The following is an 18832-nucleotide window of genomic DNA, read 5'->3' on the forward strand; positions in this document are numbered from 1 at the left end:
CCTACTGAAGGACATCTTGGTTGATTCCAAATTTTGGCAATTATGAATGAAGCTGCTGCAAACATTTGGTGCAGGTTTTTGTGTGGATATGTTTTCAGCTTCTTTGGTTGAATACCAAGATGTGCAATTGCTAGATCATATGGTAAGAGTATGTTTAGTTTTTCAAGAAATCACCAAACTGTCTTCCAAAGTGACTGTACTATTTGCATTCCCACCAGCAATTTGGTGGTGGGAATCCTTGCTGGCATTTGATGTAATCAGTGTTTGGCTTATTTTTAAATTGGCTTGTTTGTTTTTTACTGTTGAGTTTAAAATTTCCTTATATATTCTGGATATCTTGTTGGGTATGGGATTTGGAAATTTTTTCTCCCAGTTTGTAGCTTGTGTTTTCATTTTCTTAACACTGCCTTTTCTGGATAAAACTTTTTAAATTTTAAAATTTGGAAGGTTGTCTCAAATGTTAAATATAGAGTTTCCATGTAACCTAATAATTCCACTCTTAGGTATTTACCCAAGATACCGATGTATTAATACCATATGTATTAATTTCCCATGGCTGCTATAATACATTACCACAAACTTAGTTGCTTAAAACAGCACAAGTTTTTCTCTTCCTTTTCTGGAGGCCAAAAGTCTGAAATGAGTCTCGCTGGCCTGAAGTCAAGGTGTTGGCAGGGCTGGTTCCTGCTGGAGGTGCTCGGGGAGAATCGGTTTCCTTGCCTTCTCTAGTGTATGGAGGCTGCCTGCATTCCTTGGCTCATGACTCCTTCCTCACATCCTTCTGAGCTTTTGCCTCCTAAGTCACATCTCCTATTTCCTCTTTTTAGTCAAATCTTCACCTGCCTCCTTCTTATAAGAACACTTGAGATTACAATTAGGGCCCTCTTGGATAATACAGAATAATCTCCCATCCCAACATCTTTAACTTAATTATATCTGCAAAGTCCTTTTTGCCATACAAGGTAACATTCACAGGTTCCAGAGATGTAGGGCATGGATATCTTTGGGAGCCATTATTCAGTCTACCATAATCTGCTCTCTGGCCCTCAAAGATCCACATTCATCCCACATGCAAAATGTATTCACTCATCCTAACATCCTTAGAAGTCTCAACCCTGAAGTACCAATTCAAGTTCAAAGCTTCATCTAAATATCATGAACTCAAAAGTCCCAAATTTCATCATCTAAATTATCTAAATCAGTTATGGGTAAGACTCTGGGTATGATCCATACTGGGGCAAAATTCCTTTCCATTTGTAGATCTGAAAAACTAGAAAACAAGTATTCCGCCTCCAAAATACAGTGGTAGGGCAGCCATAGGATAACAGTTATAGGCATTCCCAATCCAAAGGGGGGAAAATAGAAGGAAGAAAAGAGCTACCGCCCCCAAGTACCTTCAAAATCTAATCAAAAAAATTCCTTTAGGTTTCAAGATCTGGGAATAATCTCCTGTGGCTTCAAATTGGCATTAGATAATGTGATTCCTCCAAATGTATTCTTTTTTAGAATTGCTTCGGCTATTCTAATGTTTTGGCCTTTCCATATAAATTTTAGGATCAGCTTGTCTATATCTACAAAAAATCCTACTAATATTTTGGTTGGAATTATGTTAAACCTACAGACCAAATTAGGGGGCATTGGCATTCATGAACGTGGATTCCAATCCATGAACATTGACTCTCTATTTATTTAGATAATCTTTAACTTTCATCAGTGTTTCATAGTTTTCAGCAAACAGATTCAGTATATTTCTGTTAGATTTATATGTAAATATTACATTTTTTTGAGCTATTGTAAATGGCATCTTAAAAAAATTCAGTTACCAATTGTTCAGTTCATTGGTGGTACGTAGAAATACACATTATTTTTCTATGTTGACCTTTTATCATGCAACCACACTGCACTGGCTAGCACTTCTTGCAAGGTATTGACTAGGAGTAGTGAGAGAAGACATCTTTAATTTGTTCCCACTCTTGGGGGAAGATATTCAGTGTTTCACCATTAAGTATAATGTTAGCTGTAGATGGCCTTCTTTTGAGCTTGAGGAAGTTCTTTTCTGTTAATAATTTGATGAGAGTTTTTCTCATGAGTGGATGTTGAATTTTTCCAAATGCTTTTTGTGCATCAGTTGATATAAGCATGTTGGTTTTCTTCTTTAGACTGTTAATATGGTGGGGTTAGTTTCCTCTTCTAGCTTCTTAAGATGAAGCTTAGGTTATTTATTTGAGACTCTTCTTTTTTAACATAAGCATTTAATGCTGCATATTTCCTTCTAAGCACGCTTTAACTGCATTAGCTGCATTCTGCAAATTTTGATATGTTGTATTTTCATTTTCATTCAGTTAAAAATATTTTATAATTTCACTTGAGACTTCTTCTTTGACCCATGGATTATTTAAATGTGTGTTGCTTAATTTCCAAGTATTTGGAGATATTCCTTTCATCTTTCTTTTATTGATTTGTGGTCTGATTCCATTCTAGTTAGGGAACCTACTTTGTATGACTTCAATTCTTTTAAATTTGTTCAAGTGTGTTGTATGTGATCTATGTTGGTGAATGTTCTATGTGAGCTTGGAAAGAATGTGGGTTGTGCTGTTGTTGGGCAGAGTGTTCTATAAATGTCAATTAGAGCCCGTCGGTTGATGATGGTGTTCACTTCTCCTATACCCTTGCTGATTTTATGTCTACTAGTTCTACCCATTACAATGAGAAAAGTGCTGAAGTCTCCAACTGTAATTGTGGATTTGTCTATTTTACTTCTGTCAGGTTTTGCCTTGTGTATTTTGAAACTCTGTTAAGTATATATACATTTGGATTGTTGTATTTCTTGGTGAATTGACCTTTTTATTGTTATATATTGTCTTTAATATCCTTGGTAATTCTCTTTGTCCTGAAGTCTAGTAGACTCCAGATCTGATATTAATAGACCCACTCAAGCTTTCTTTTTGATTAGTGTTTTCATAGAAAAATTATATCGTTTCTCATCATTTTTTGTTTGAACCAAACTATAACTTTAAATTTTAAGTGATTTTCATGTAGACAGCTTGTTGTTGGGTCATTTTTAAAAAACCCATTCACTGAATCTCTGTTTGTCAAAAGGTGTGCTAGACTATTTGTCTGTAGTGTAATTATTGATATGTTTGGATTTAGATCTAATATTTTCTTGCCTCTGTTTTAGTTCTCCTCTTTCCTTTATGATTTTGGGTTATTTGAATGTTTGTAGTATTCCCTTTTATTTACAGTGTTTCTTTATATAGTTTTTTAACTGGTTTCTCTTGGCACTGTAATCTACATACTTAACTTTTCAAGTCTACTTACCTCTTCAAGTGTAGTGTAGAAATCTTACCAACCTATAGCTTTCTTTATTTTCCATGTTTTATGTTACAGTTGTGTTATATATTACATCTATACATTGAAAACTCCATCAGACAATGTTATAAGTTTTTGGTTTCAACCATCAAACATTTTTTTTAAAGAACTCAATAGAAGTATTGTCTTTTTGTATTTGTCCTATTTCCCATTTCTATTGTTTTTTCTTCATTTCTGATGTTCTAATTTTCCCTTTGGCATCCTTTCCATTCTGACTGTAAAATTTCCCTTAGCAATTCCTTCAGAGTAGTCTCCTGGAAACAAATATTATTTTTCCTCATCTGACAATGTTTTTATTTCACCTTCATTCCTGAAGGACATTTTTAGTGGATATAGAATTCTAGGTTGACAATTCTTTTCTTTTGGTACTATAAAAATGTTTCACTTCCTTCTTGCCTCCATTGCTTCTGATGAGAAATCTATAGCCATTTGAATTGTTGTTAACTGTAAGTAATGAGGCATTATTCTCTGGTTGCTTTCAAGATTGTTCTTTTTGTCTTTAGTTCTCTGTCATTTGATTACAATGTGTTTGAGCATTATTTCTTTTGTTTTTTCTGCCAGGGATCACTGAGATTCTTGAATCTCTAGGTTTCTCTTTCATGGAATTTGGGAAGTTTTCATTCATTATTTTTTCTGCACCATACACTTTGTGCTCTCTTTCTGGGATTCCTATGACACAAATGTTGGGCCTTTGTCTAATGCACCACAGGACCCTAAGGCTCTAGTTATGTTGTTTTTTCAATCTTTTTGTTCCCTCTCTGTTGTTCAAATTGCACAATTTATATTGATCTAACTTCAAGTTCATTAACTCTTTCTTCTATCATCTCCATTCTGCATTGAGCCCATCCACTGAGTGTGTTAATTAGTGTATTTTTCAATTCTAGAATTTCCATATGAGTTTTATTTTTATTTATTTTTTTTTTGTGAGGAAGATTGGCCCTAAGCTAACATTTGTTGTCAATCTTCCTCTTTTTTTCTTTTTTTTGCTTGAGGAAGATTGTTGCTGAGCTAACATCTGTACCAATCTTCCTCTATTTTATGTGGGATGCTGCCACAGCATGGCTTGATGAGCAGTGCCAGGTGCACACCCCAGATCCGAACCTGTGAACCCCGGGCTGCTGAAGCAGAGCACGAGAACTTAACCGCTATGCTACTGGGTCAGCCCCAGTCTTTTTTTTATCTTGTTTTTTTTCACTAGGGCTTTCTGCCTTTCAATTCTTTACAAAAGTGCTATTCCTTAGTTATTGGAACATTTTATAATAGCTGATTTAGGCCCTTGTTAGATAATTCTAATATTTGTGCCATCTAGGCATTGGATACAAGTTGAGATTTTTCTTGTTATTTATATGTCAAGTAATGTTTTATTGTATCCTTGACATTTTGATTATTTTATTACGAAAGTCTGGACCTTGTTTAAATCTTACAAAAATGTTAATAATTTTATTTTGGCATGTAACTGGCCTGTTTGATTTTAGGCTGCAAGTTCTGACAAAGCTTCTGTGGATTGTGATTCGAATGGTAGTTCAGTTTTCAAAGTATTGGCAGTGCTGTTTGGATCTGTCCCACATCAGCCCGAGACTGGGTGGTAGTCTATATTATAGTTTAGTTCTGAAATCTATATATGCTGTGTAGGGTCACTTCTCTCCATGGACAACTCAGGGTGAGCCCAGGGATTCACAGACAATTGTAAGGAGCTACTTTCCCAAGTCTTCTTTCTCTGTGATCTTCAGGGAACTTTCAGTTTCCGTGGGACCTTCCTTTTTATCCTCTGAACAGAAAGCTGGGGCTTTAGTTACCCTGCTTTGCTGTACACTTCCTGATACTGTGCCTTTACCTGGGGCAAACCAGTGGGAGGACAAGGAGAGATAAAAAGCAGCAGGGCCTTGCCCCATTCTCTTGGTGCCTCAGATTCTCTAGCCAGAGAAGGTTCTTTCACCTCCTTTGATCTCCTTCCACCTCCCTTTGCCACTGCTGCTACTGCTACCACTGGATGCCTTAGGAGCGAGGGTACAAGAAAAGAATAGAGAATAAAAGAGAAAAGAGAAAAACTATGATTTCCCCCCATTCTGTTTAAGTGCTAGGAATTCACCCTACCGGTCTTTGAGCCAGAACGAGAGCTTCTCTTGGAGCTTTCTCTGTCTACACCCTGGTCCTTATTTACAGGTCTGGGATGCCCTAAGGTCAAGCTAGAGGATACAAGAGGAAAAACAATGGCAAGCTCACTGCTGATTTGGTGGTGCTTCCAATTCTGGTCATGTTCCCCAGTGTGCCTGCTACTATTTACTTCTCAGTCTTCAAATTGCTGCTCCATGCATTCTGTCCATGTTTAATAGATGCATGTTTAATAGACGAAAGATATGGGGTAGTGTGCTTATGCTGTCTTATCCAGAACCAGAAACCCAGATACGATTTTAGAAGCCATTTTCTATGTTTGTCCTTTATAGCAGGACTAGGGAGAATATTGCCTCCAAGGCAGTGTCATCATCATCGTGTCCTTTTAGCATATTCAATAATCATTTCTCTTTGGGGGGAGTTTGAGATAATCCACCTTTTCATCAGAGGCTATGAATAACATAATATGGGAAGCCGGGTTACAGTGGAATCCTTTGCCTCTCCTGGTAGAACAATGTGAGGTGGCTGTTTCAACTTCACACTCATTTGGCTGATTTAGAGAAACTTTGGGACACCAGTAAAATGATGCTGAGATCAATTTAGGCATCCATCTGCCATCCTGAAAAATGACATGCGACAAAACCTGTCAACTGGGTATAATTTTTGTAGTTTTTATCATTAACTGCCACATGTATTTCACAGTAAGAAGAGTGATGCAGGCCCACTGGTTAGGGTTTCAAGTTCAAAGAAATACAGATTTCCTGCCTCAGTGCTGTGCTTTGTGTACACTAGGGGATGAGAAGTAGGATGGGAAGTGGATGGACTTAATTGACCTATATGAGTGAGAGATAGCACTTCTTCCCTTTTCCCCATACCGTGTCAGTAGGAAGGGGATCTCTGCCCACTGAGAAGTAACATACATCTCTGTGCCCACTGACCTTGGTGTGCAAGGTTGCACACTTTATTGTCAGTCTGCCAAGAGAAATCTGTGTTTATTCCTAGCCTCCCTATTTATGGTGCTGCTTTTTAGGACAATGGATTTAATCAGTTTCTCCTTTTTCTAGACTATGACAAAATAAACATCATTTTTTACGGAGTTTCTGTTGGTTTCTTGTTTTAGTTAAAGTTTTGCAGTGAGAAGGCCATTTCTTTCAGTGGATGGGTATTTTTTCTTCTCCGTGAATAGATGAGTGAGGAAAGACTAGTGAGAGGGGAATATGTAGTGCCTGTTTCAGAATTGGATTAGGTATTAGACTTGATTGTTGGAAGATCTTGGATGGTGTCTCCCTATCTAGATATATCCACGGACCACTATGTTATCCAAATTTGTCAGCACAGCCCTCACTCTTCACATTTGTGAAATGTGAAGGAAGTTGTGTAGCTGTGCAGCGGGCAGAAGGATAGGGTAGGGGACGAGTTCTAAGACTCTGATGTAGGACATGATTTGTTGTAAGAACTTGGACTGCCTACTCAATTTTCCTGAGCTTCATGTTCACCCACTGTAAAAATTGGAAGAGCCTAGAGGGCCGTTGGAAAGATTACCAGTGTATGATAGCACCTAACCCCTTCTTCCCTCTCAGGAGTGGGTGGTACTGTTTGAGTTTCTATTTTTGATGAGACTTGAGACTGGGTTAGGATTGCGTCACTGGTGGGAGAAGGTAGAGCGATGGGCTTAATATAAAACCATCCTATAGGATGGCATAAATGCATCCCTCCCTATATTGCTTGCAATTTTGTGTTGCCAACATCTTTGTAAATAACTGATTTTGGGGGAAGTCCCTGGAATACTTTGTGGTGAGATACAGAGCTGGCAGAATTTTCGGCCTGGATGTGTTTTCTTGGGCAGCAGCATTGTTCATCAGCCTAAATGACACTGGTTCCCTCTGCCCCTTCAAAATTTCTCTCAAAAATCCACCTCCTACCCCCAGAGCTAGAAGATTTTATCTGCACATACAGGTGAAAGCTGAGTGCATCTGTCTGGCTTTTCCTGGACCTCTGCAGTGAATGGATGACTGTTCTTTCTCATGTGTAATGAAAGCCCAATGAGCAAATGCAGCCGCGCCCAGGACAGAGCCCTGCAGTGGCAGTGACTGGAAGGATGAATGGCTGTGTGCTGGAGTGAACACCTGTGGAGGACTCAAAGACAGTAGCAAACTCCTGGGGCCTTCCCAGGATTGAAATGTGCTATTGACTTGAACTTGCTCATGGGACCAGTGAGGAGAGGGACAGAGAGATGTCTCCCTACCCAAACAGGATCATCACAAATCCTCTCCTTCTTCTCATCTCAGACCAACTGCAGGGTGAGGGCCAGCCTGGCAGTTTTCTGGGAACATTGAACTATAGTGAGTGCTAAAATCTTCCTAGAAGTGCAACAAGGAGAGAAATGTGCCTCCTAGAGCTCTTCTCAGGGGCCTTAAAGTCCATGGTTGGAATGAATGCTTTGGTAAACTATTTGGTGTGGGAGGGACGAGTTAGTTTTTCCCAAGAGGTATGTTCAAGTAACAACAGATGTTTTCTTTTCTTTTCTTTTTTTTTTGAGGAAGATTAGCTCTGAGCTAACATCTGCTGCCAATCCTCCTCTTTTTGCTCAGGAAGCCTGGCCCTGAGCTAACATCCATGCCCATCTTCCTCTACTTTATATGTGGGACGCCTACCATAGCATGGCTTGCCAAGTGGTGCCATGTCCGTACCCGGGATCCGAACCGGTGAACCCCGGGCCACCAAAGCAGAACATGCGCACTTAACCACTGCACCACCGTCCCGGCCCCACAACAGATGTTTTATAACTTGCCTTCTAAAGAGGGTGAGTCCACTTAACTGCAAGGCTTTGCTTTTACTGAGGGGAGTATTCAAAATTGGGGCCAGATTGAATTGCTGAGGGCAGGAGAGGCTGAGGGCTCTGACCAGTGGTCATTCTTCTCTTTTTTCTCCCCAACCAGTGCTCAGCCTCTCCTCCAAATACAAAATGAAGAAGTATTTTTAAAAATAATGTTTGAGGGGCTGGCCCCGTGGCTGAGTGGTTAAGTTCGCGCGCTCCGCTGCAGGCGGCCCAGTGTTTCGTTAGTTCGAATCCTGGGCGCGGACATGGCACTGCTCATCAGACCACGCTGAGGCAGCGTCCCACATGCCACAACTAGAAGAACCCACAACGAAGAATATACAACTATGTACCGGGGGGCTTTGGGGAGAAAAAGGAAAAAATAAAATCTTTAAAAAAAAAAAATAATGTTTGAACAAGCACCAGTTTATTTGCACATCTATCCTGTGGACCAAAGATGTGCCAGGTGTCAGCTCAAAATCAGTCTTGGAGGCAAGGCTGGAAACAAGAAGGAAAGCCATTTGCTAGGAAGGAGGATGAGAGGTAAGAGTAAAGTGTAGGGAGTCCCCAGCTGAGGAATGTGGACAAAAGTCAAGTCCAAGAACCAGAAGATGCTAATCCTGTCTACTCATCAGGGTGTTGCTGCCTCAGGGCTCCCTTCAGAAGGCCAGGCTGGGTCTTCCTATATTCACTTAAAGGTACTGTCCACACATGACCCTTCTCCTATTTTGGGAGACCATCATTTCTTCCAAATACTTAACTTTTCTCTTATCATCATATCTGTTCAGAGTGAACTTGCTGGCCACTGGGAAAGGAGGTGAGTAAGGAGAACCTCCAGAGAACACTGTTATCTTGTGGGGACAAACTCAAGCTGCTTAGTTTTTCGCTTCAGCACAGAGGATCATTTGATGATCAGTGATATTCCATGCTTTTCTAGCAGCAGCTAAGCAATAGGAAGCCATGAATTACAGGCCCAACATCTAACTGGCCTATGTTGCTTTGTATTAGCAGTAAAGATGTCTTCATCGTCACCATCACCGTCATCACCATCATCATCATTCATCATCACCATCACCATGATCACCACCATCATCATTATTATCACCATTATCATCACCAACACCATTATCACCATCACTGTCACCATGATCATCACTCATTACTTATAATGATAGCTAACATTTATAGAACATCTGCACAGTACATGCTCAATAAATGCTATCTTTTAGTATGATTAAACCACAAGGGCACCTGACACATAGGAAGCACACAGCAAACATTAGCTATTTGCCAGGCACTATGTTAAGCACTTTATATACATCATCTCATTTCACTGCCTTCCTAGGAGGGAGGTACTATTGTTGTTGTCATTTTGCAGGTGATGGGAATGAGGCCTTGGAGAGGTTATACAACTTGGCCCAGGGGCACTCGGTGAAGCTGAGATTTGAACCCAAGCTTGCATGTGCTTCAGTACTTCTTACACTGCTACTGCACCTCAGGATCATGGCACCCCTTAAAAGGAAACTGCTCAGCCTAGCTAAACACCTCAGCAATTTATAGGCTACCCACTTTCAATCTCTGAACCAAATGTCTTTTTGATGAGGCCTAAAATCCATTCTAGGAAGCCGCAGAGGGAAATTTCTGAAGTCATTTCTAACTTCCTGTGAAAATATTCTCTAGCTGGCAAGAGATTTTCCAGATAACAATGAATACACAATAAAGTGGGTGGCTCAGCCTTGGATACCTGGCTCACAAATAACCCATTTGGCTTCCCAATCACCCTGATACCTAAAACTAGCAGAATTTATGCTCATGGCTGGAATGGTTCTGTTCAGCCAGAAAGCAAAAGTTTATGGCTGAACCCTTTGCTCTGAAATGAAATCTAGTCTCTTTGGCTCGACTTTATTAGGCCGTATTGTACAGCGATAGGAGACATAAGTATCCAGAATCTGCTGTCACTAAAACAGAACTGAGTTGGCAAGCATTTTCATCCTCACACTCAACACTGTGTCCTAAAATGGGAAAGTTGAATAGAAATTAGGGATACAAATCAGGGCCATTTTCTGAAACTTTATTTTTAGGCGAATTAAATATAGCCACGTTCTTGTTCTCTCTTTACAAGCCCACGCTGAACTGGAGACTAAGCTATCATTGAGGTCACTTGATCAATGGAGAGAGACTGAGTAGATAAATCTGGACCCCTGAAATATTATTTAGACTAATTACCACAGCAACCCAAACACTTTGATACCCATCTTGTGCTTAATTATCTCCAAGCTTTCTCTGTAAGTGGCTCCAATATTTAGGGATACTCATGGAAAGCATTCTTTTTCATCTTTAACTCAAATCCTTTGGACTGCAATTGATTCCCTTTAATCTTGGGTCCTCAAAGGCATGATGGAGAATACTTGTTTCTTGTTCTTCTCTGTCTTTTGGAATAGCTCTTTGCTACTCAAAGAGTGGTCCATGTTCGGGCAGCATCAGTGTTGTCTGGGAGCTTGTTACAAATGCAGAATCTTAGACACCCCACCTTGCCCCTGCTCCCCACCAGGACTACCAGCATCACAAACCACATTTTACTAAGACCATTGGGTGATTCACATGCACATTAGTGTTTGGGACATGTTGGACTCAGAGCTTGAAAGGACGTTTGTTAAGTAAGCCCTCAGACACACCCCTTGGTGAGAAATTATCCAGAGTGTTAACATCAGTGGATGTGGTGGGATTCTCACTAAACTGTCTAAAATGTTGAAGATTCTATAAAGGCATAGGCAAATTTCTAGTGGTTTATTTCCTCAAAAGCAAGTTCATAATTCCTGTGCTGATTCAAATACTTTTCTTTCTAACTCATTTCCTCTTCTGCCAGTTCTAAATAGGTAGGTAGATAGATAGATAGATAGATAACCAATCATTGTTTCTGACCTCAATTTTAGAATTTAGGAGTGATGGAATTGCCAAATATAGCCTTTGCTGTGCTCAGTCTATTTCCTGTTGAATTGTTGTTCACCTCTACATTGGAATCCAAAAAGTGAAGATAAGCAGAAGACAGGGCTAAGTCTCATGGGGAAGACAGGAGAGTCACGAAACAAGGGAGAAAAGGGGCTCCTTTCCGCAGGGCTGGTGATGGGACTCCTAGTTCGTAGTTGGAAGGACTTCAGTTAGATTGGTGGTGATACACTAGTTTCTGAGAGTTATTTCTTTCAAATGCAGGCTTCTAAGTTATGGGATTTAGAATTTAGAAAAGCATAAGCTGCTTGCTAAGTAGCCCAAGATGTTCTGTGATAACAACATCTTCCAGAAAAATATTGCTCATAATAAGAAGTTTTCTGGGAAGTTTAAAAATGACCCAATTATATATGCTCCCTATTAGATCCCAAGAAAGCAGAGTTTTTCAGTATTTGCAGGCAGAAGTTGGTTCATTTCATGGTCTGACATTAAATGCTATGAAGTTATCAATGCTCACTTACGATTAGATGCCTGGAGAAATTGTGTTTGTTTCTTTGTGTCTCTTCTCCAGTTTTGTCTTGCTCAGTTAAATTCAACAAATATTAATTATTAATAACTATAATTACCTTATAAAGTAATATCCTGCTTGTTCTAGAAGATACAAAGTTGAGCACATCAAGGGAGGGGCTCATGTTCCAAACTCCACTTTATTGTAGTTCTCATCAGATGGCTAGAAGACTCAGATGCTGTGATGGTAGCTAACGATAACTAACATGTACTGGGTGCTTACTATGGGCCAGGTTGTGTTCTCAGCATCCTATATTGATCATCTCCTTTACCCCTCCCAACCTTCCTGGAGGTGGGCACAATTAGTGTTCCCAGTGAGGCAAGGCAGAACACATCAAGTTGGGAAAATGAGGGAAGGTCTCACGAGGAAGTGGCATATGATGTGAACTTTATAGGAAGAGTTGGATTTTGACAACCGGAAATGGCCATAGAAAGATATGTTTCTACAGAAGAATCAAGGGGAATAAGGCAGTGGAAGGGAGAGGAGGTTTTTAGATTAACATTGTCCATCTCCATGTTGGAGCAGCTGCTCCTGGAAATACAGGATTCTGAGACTAAGTACCATGTTTCCCCCTTGGAAATTTACAGTTCATATTAACATGTTAAATGCTCTAAGCATCGCCCTAAAAAATCCCCAATTTGGCTTCGTTAAATCCAGTGCTTCCCAAATTTACTTATTCCTTTCGATAAATATTATTGAGCCACTACTATGTACTGTGCATTGTTCCAGGCACTAGAGATTCAGATAAAATTTTCTGCCTTCAAAATAACCCATAAAACCACCTCTCTACTCTCTTATGTGCAAGATAACACCTGTTAGTAAGTTCTCTCAAGCTTATTTTGGGAAATCTTAGTTGAGGATAATTCTTATCTACTGAAACTTGGGGCTAATTGTGGGAAGTAAGGTTTGTAAAATACAGTGGGACCAGCACAACTTCAAGTTCAGTCCGTGGTTAGTTGCAAGGAACTGTTTGTTAGTTATCCATGAAGAGATAAGTACAGACAATGAGAGTAAGTGCTTAGACGCTTTTATAGCAATTTGAAAGATTAATTTTATCTTGGTTGACTCTGATGGTAAACATTTGAGACTTATACTTTGTGTGTCTTGTCTTTTTATTTCTCTTTTTGGAATTCATTTCTGTTAGATTTTGTAGAAGTTTGAGCCTGCAAAAGAATGGATATTAGAAATAAAAACGAAACCCTGGTCCTTCACTTCCAATAGGCTGAGAAGCTCTGTCCTAGAAAATTCTGCATGCTGGGGGCTGAATTGTCCTCATGAGGATTGCTCGGCAGATGTCTGCTTGAGGACATTTACTTCCTGCTTGCTCTGCCCAGATTAGAATTATTTTTAGTGGTACTTTAAGGACCTTACTATTTGAAGCACAAATGAGAATGTTCTTAACTATTAGCAAGATTGCAAAACTGAAGTCCTATTTGGACAGGTAGGGACTAGGCCAATCTTTTGAAAGGTCTGACATCTTGAGCATAAATACCTCTTCCATGTTGGAGAGAAAAATAAGGAGAGGATAGAAAACCTTCTACGTGTTGAAAAAAATACCAATTTCCTGCCACATAGGCAACACTTTCTTAGATAATTTCTAAATAATAATTATTTTTAAAAGTTCTCCTATCACTCTTTCTGCTAATCCTTCCTTTAACCTTGGTTTCTCTGGCACTCTGTCTCTTCAGAAATAATCTGGTTTGGGGTAAAGTAGTGAGGAAAATGACTCGTATTCTAACACTTTTGCAGGTCTGTTAATCTCTCTTTGTACATCTCATGTGGGCTAATTTTTTTTTTCATAATGGAAATGGAAGAAATCTGATGGAAGAAATCTCATTTGATAGTCTGCAGCCCACTAGTCTGGAATAAGAGATTTGGCTCAAGTCCACCCAAAATTAATCTTTGGAGTTGTTTGTTTATTCATTCAGAGCTGAAGCAACCAGTTATCTGGCATTCCCTCAAATCCCAACTGATTTGTTTTAATGGACATTGTCCTGAAGCCTTTGGAAAAGTCTGAGATCCTTTCGTCCATTCTCACATTCTGGAAAATGCAATCTGAAATAGGCCATAATTGTGGAATGCCAAATCGTAACGGAGCTCCTGAAATCCATTGCTGCTCCCGAAAGGGCAGCTGACCTGAGTCCACATCCAAGAAGTCCAGTGTTGATATGCAATTTGGCACAGAGAAGAAATATATTCTGAAAAGGTGCAAATCACCATTTGTTCCCCGTCTTTTCTGTCTCCTCCCTTGGTTTCAACTAACTTTATCACCAGTTTGCTCCACCCCTGGAAATCTGTGCAGTGAGACATTCTCTGTTCTGGCACCTGTGAGGACTTACACAAACAAGATGCAGGCGCTTCGTTTTTGAATTCCGTGAATTGATTTTAGGATTTGTAACTAAACTGAATAATGTTGAGGTGAGAAAGGGAGGGAGGAAGAGATAGCCACATGCCATTGGGCAAGTTTGTTAGCACTGGACCATAGAGGGAGATAAAGGGGGAGAGAGTCCAGGAAGCCCAATTATACTCAATTGTCCTTAACATTGTTCTTTCCAGCAAGAAACAATTAGATGCGACATTAAATCAGATTTTCCCCATGCGATTGAGAAATGGGGATAAATGACCCCATACATTTTAGTAACCAGCCTCTACGCTCTTCAACCTAGAGCCCATAAATGCTGATTCCGTGTTTATTATTGTAGTCAAGGGCTCGACACTTCCTGTGGGTATTCTGTCTTTTTTGTAGGAACATATTTAATGTTTTTATGGGATCTGAGGTATGTTGATCAGTTCATGTCACTGCATTCTGTTTTAGACTGTCACATTATAAAGGATAGTGACAATGTACTGTGTAATTTATATGTACAAATGTTCATTCAGATGTGGCCAATTAATTCTTATTAAGCAGTTTTATGATATAAAACCGTGCGTTCTTTAGAAGAAGCATGTTAACTGAGAATTTGGATACGTTTTTAAAAATTAGTAAATGCAATAAATACCTGATAATACAGTAGCCTCTTACTACCAGTTTGGGACAATGTTAGTGTGTATATCACAACTCACCTTTTCTTATTGCAGCTATTAGCATAATGGTTATTGGTTTTTATAATTTCCTTTTAGTTCATTATTTTTCATGTGCATAATATGACATATATTTTGATTAAAACAGTGTGCTTGTTTTCAATTGAATAAGGATTGTTATATGCTAATCTTTGGAATTATTTACATGACTCCAGAGGTAGGGATGGACTTTTGCGAAATTATTTGGCTGTAATCAATACAGTTATTCAGACTCTTTGCTGGGAACAGAAGATGGTGGTTGTAACATATCCCAGCCAAGATGGTTGATTTTTTACATTCACAGGGCTGTTAGCATTAGAGAAACACAGTTTCACTCTAATCAGAGAAAGCATAAAAAATAAAGGGTGTCGTTATCAACCTACCACTAGTAACACATGCAGAATCTGGGATCAAGAAGGTGTTACTTTCCTGGGAGCCAAAGCTGATGTTTCTGGTTGGAAGGAGTCTTTGATGGATTGGTATGAACCATTTACTTTGGGGGTTGAACTAGACTGGTTGAAAAATTAGATAATGAAAGGTAGATAAATAAGACCATGAGAAGTGTAAACGAGCTAGCCCAATGGCTCAATTCTCTTTTCGCACTGAAGGTTCTGTGAGTATTTGATGAATAAGGACTTACAGCACACCACCTGCACATCTTTGCTGGACGCTCTTCTAAAGCAGCCGGAGTTTGATCTGACAGCCAAGGGAGAAATTGCTGCCTCAGGAAATGCTTCGCCTTTGACTGATTGTTGAATGGCTGGCAAATTAATTTTGGCGCCTTTCCCTAAGTCATTTTGGTCCCATTCTTTCATTTTTCTGCTGGGATGTGTGTATTTGCATTACAGCTAAAAATACGTTGACAACACAAATGTGGAGAACAGCATGTACTATTTTAGGAAAGAAGTTGTAGGCTTGGATGGTTCCATTTCATAGGATAGGAATGATGCTGTCATGCTCTGAGAGGGAGCCTGAACTCTCCTTTCAGCTCTACTCAAAATCCGTATTACTTCTCAGTGAACTCTTACAAAGTCATGGGCTCCAGGGTTTAAGATTTTGAGTCATTGAGGGGCTTCTGTTCTGATATTTTCCCCTTAGGTACTTATATACAGCAAACCCTCGCTGCCCGCTAAAATCCTAGCACACCACTACCCTATATATTTACCTTGTCATCTCTAGCAAGAGGTATTATGGTGGGTGGTAAAGAACGTGAACTCTGGATCCTGTCTGTACCGCTAAGTGGCTTTGTGACCTTCAGTGGGTTACCTAACCTCTCTGTGCCTCTGTTTTATCATCTGTTAAAGAGCAGTCATAATGACAACAACTTGCTCCACCCTCTCTAGATCTCTTTGTTTACTGTCATTTTCTCCATGTTAAGGCACAAATGTTTTAAACTCAACATATTTTACACTTATTTTTCCTTTCCTAAGAATGCATTTCATTACTGCGGACAAAGGTAAAAGTGAGAAAGGTGCACTTTTGTTTTTGCTTTTCCAAAGTCAGTCAAAGTTGTCAAGGTTGAAATTTAGAAGGGTAAACCTTGACAGGAAGTGATCATTTAAGCACTCGCCTTGGGATGAAGGTTGACGGCCTGTTGCCTAAGTTTGTGACGTCCTCCAGTGTCAGAAGGCTGGCTGTCCGCTCCCTGACTCTCCTGGTGTGACGGCCTGTTCCTATGCTTGTTCTATTACAACTTGTCATTCTTGACCTTACGGATTAAAGAGTTTCAGTGCAATTATGATTATTGATTCTTCTGTTATAGATATGGGTTTAAAGATTTTTTTTGATTGTGGTAAAATACATGTAACATAAAATTTAACATCTTAACCATTTTTAAGTGTTTTCTTCAGAAATACTGTTAAAGATGTGGAAATCTTAAAGGGTTCTGCTGCTGAATTTAAACTCCTCAGCATGTATACAGCGCATTCAGTGCTACTGTATCTAGCACTGTAGACACCAACTGGGAATCTGCATATGGATGTGAAGAGGAATTTGGCTTTCTAGAAAAGTTCTGTATATTTTTTCCAGTTTGTTGACTTTCAGTCCTCAAGCATTTCAGATCAGCCTCAAAGGCAAACTTGCAGAAAAAGAAATATGGGAAAAATCAGTGAAAGTCACATATATCTAGTCAGATATATCTTAGCCAGATATGTCTGGCTGGTGCTTTTTCTGGCAAAGAGAAAAATATGGGAAAATAAATACCAGTTTAAATAAGATTTAATTGGTAATTAGAACAGGTCCTAAGATACAGAAGTATTTGCTGAATGAGTATAAGTATTTGCTGAATGAATGAATGAATGAATGAAACAATTTTTGCTAATTCAAAATGAACATGAATAATATTGTTATCCTACAAAAAATCTGTTTCTACTTAAAAAGTTTAATGATTAACTTTAGTAATTAATAAAATTTGATCTAAAGAGTAATTCCATTAGCACATAGAGACATGAAAATATGACCATAACTAAAAGAACCATATTAATTGAGGAATACCACCAAAATCAATAATAATGGAGATAAAGGTTCATATTTTCATTATTTTTGAAAATCAAGTGTAATATTTAAATAACACATTATAAAAAGAATGTCTTTGCTAAAAGAATAGGCTAAATTCTTCCACTTCAAGAATACTACTTGCCCATAAATATCTACTATAAGGATTTATAATTGGCGGTTGCTCATATAGTATCCTATTCACTGGTAAAACAAATATTTTCAGTTATTTACTAATGTAGACTAGGATTTTTTCAAATTAGTTAGAATTAATGACTTTTGCTTATAAAGTCAAGAATATCTTTTATTTGAAAAAAGTTGACATCTTATGATTCAAGGAAATTAAGAAGTTTGTGCTTAGCTAAACACATTGCAGTTAATTTTTAAAATCATACAGTTTAACAATAGAAATGGTTGAGTGCCTTTTTTTTTAAATACCGCACTCTGGGGAAGACCAATTTGTAGATAAACAACCCATACCCAGCAGCAGTGCATAGCTAATGTCTAACGGGTGGGAGTAGGTTAGAAGCAGCTCAAGCTAACGAAGTTAACCCACATAATCTAATCCCCCAGACTGAGCACAAAGCAGACAAATAGCATAGAAGCAGGGAGCATTCAATTTATTTCTAAATTATTCCTGGCTTTTGTATTGCAGAATGTCACCAAGTAGATGGTAGGTGTGCATTTCCCAGTGTTTCCAACTCTCTCAACTTCACACGTTGCATTTCCCCTCATTGGCTATTGAGCCACAGGCAAGATGACTTTTAATTCAATATCAGCACAAAAAATTGTAAAGAGACACTTTCTCTTGGCTGGGAAACTGCCTATCATCTTCTCGCTAACCTCAGTAGAGGTGAACGTGGGAGGCAGCAGCTTGCAGAAACCCCAGGACCACACAGCCTGCCCGCCTGTCTTGGGAATACCTGAGATCATCAGCATTCTTGTTCTTATTCACTTTATAATTTTTTTCTAATGTTATTTGAAATTTCCTGTCATTGGTGAATTCTTTTTTTTTCTTGTTTTGTGGAGAAGAAACTTCTTCTTCCTTTTTTCTTTCTTTCTTTCTTTTTATTTTTTGGTGAAGATGATTGGCCCTGAGCTAACATCTGTTGCCAAGTCTTCTTCTTTTTTTTTTCTCCCCAAAGCCCCAGTAGTTGTATATCCTAGTTGTAGGTTATTTTATTTCTTCTATGTGGGATGCTGCCACATCATGGCTTAGTGAGCAGTGTGTAGGTCGGCACCCAGGATCCAAATTGGCAAACCCTGGGCTGCCCAGGTGGAGTGTGTGAACTTAACCACTCAACCACGGGCTGGCCCCCTCACTTTTTAATTTTTAAAGATTGATTCTAATGTAAAATCCTTCCAGAAATGACTACCAGGAAGAAGAGTGTTGGGAAAACCAGTTGAACTTAATTGATTAGAAAAAAAAAAGCATTTTAATGATATTTGGGGTAAGATAACTCTGA

The 18832-nt window shown here is 38.9% G+C and overlaps 1 protein-coding gene across 7 annotated transcripts in view; it reads left to right on the top strand.

Annotated features, from left to right (window-relative positions):
• Positions 1-18832, top strand: part of KCNMA1 (potassium calcium-activated channel subfamily M alpha 1) — a 713595-nt gene that overhangs the window by 526505 nt on the left and 168258 nt on the right. The window lies entirely within an intron of this gene.

Source organism: Equus quagga, chromosome 2 (genome assembly GCF_021613505.1).
Source record: "Equus quagga isolate Etosha38 chromosome 2, UCLA_HA_Equagga_1.0, whole genome shotgun sequence".
In the NCBI taxonomy this organism is placed as follows: Eukaryota; Metazoa; Chordata; class Mammalia; order Perissodactyla; family Equidae; genus Equus; species Equus quagga.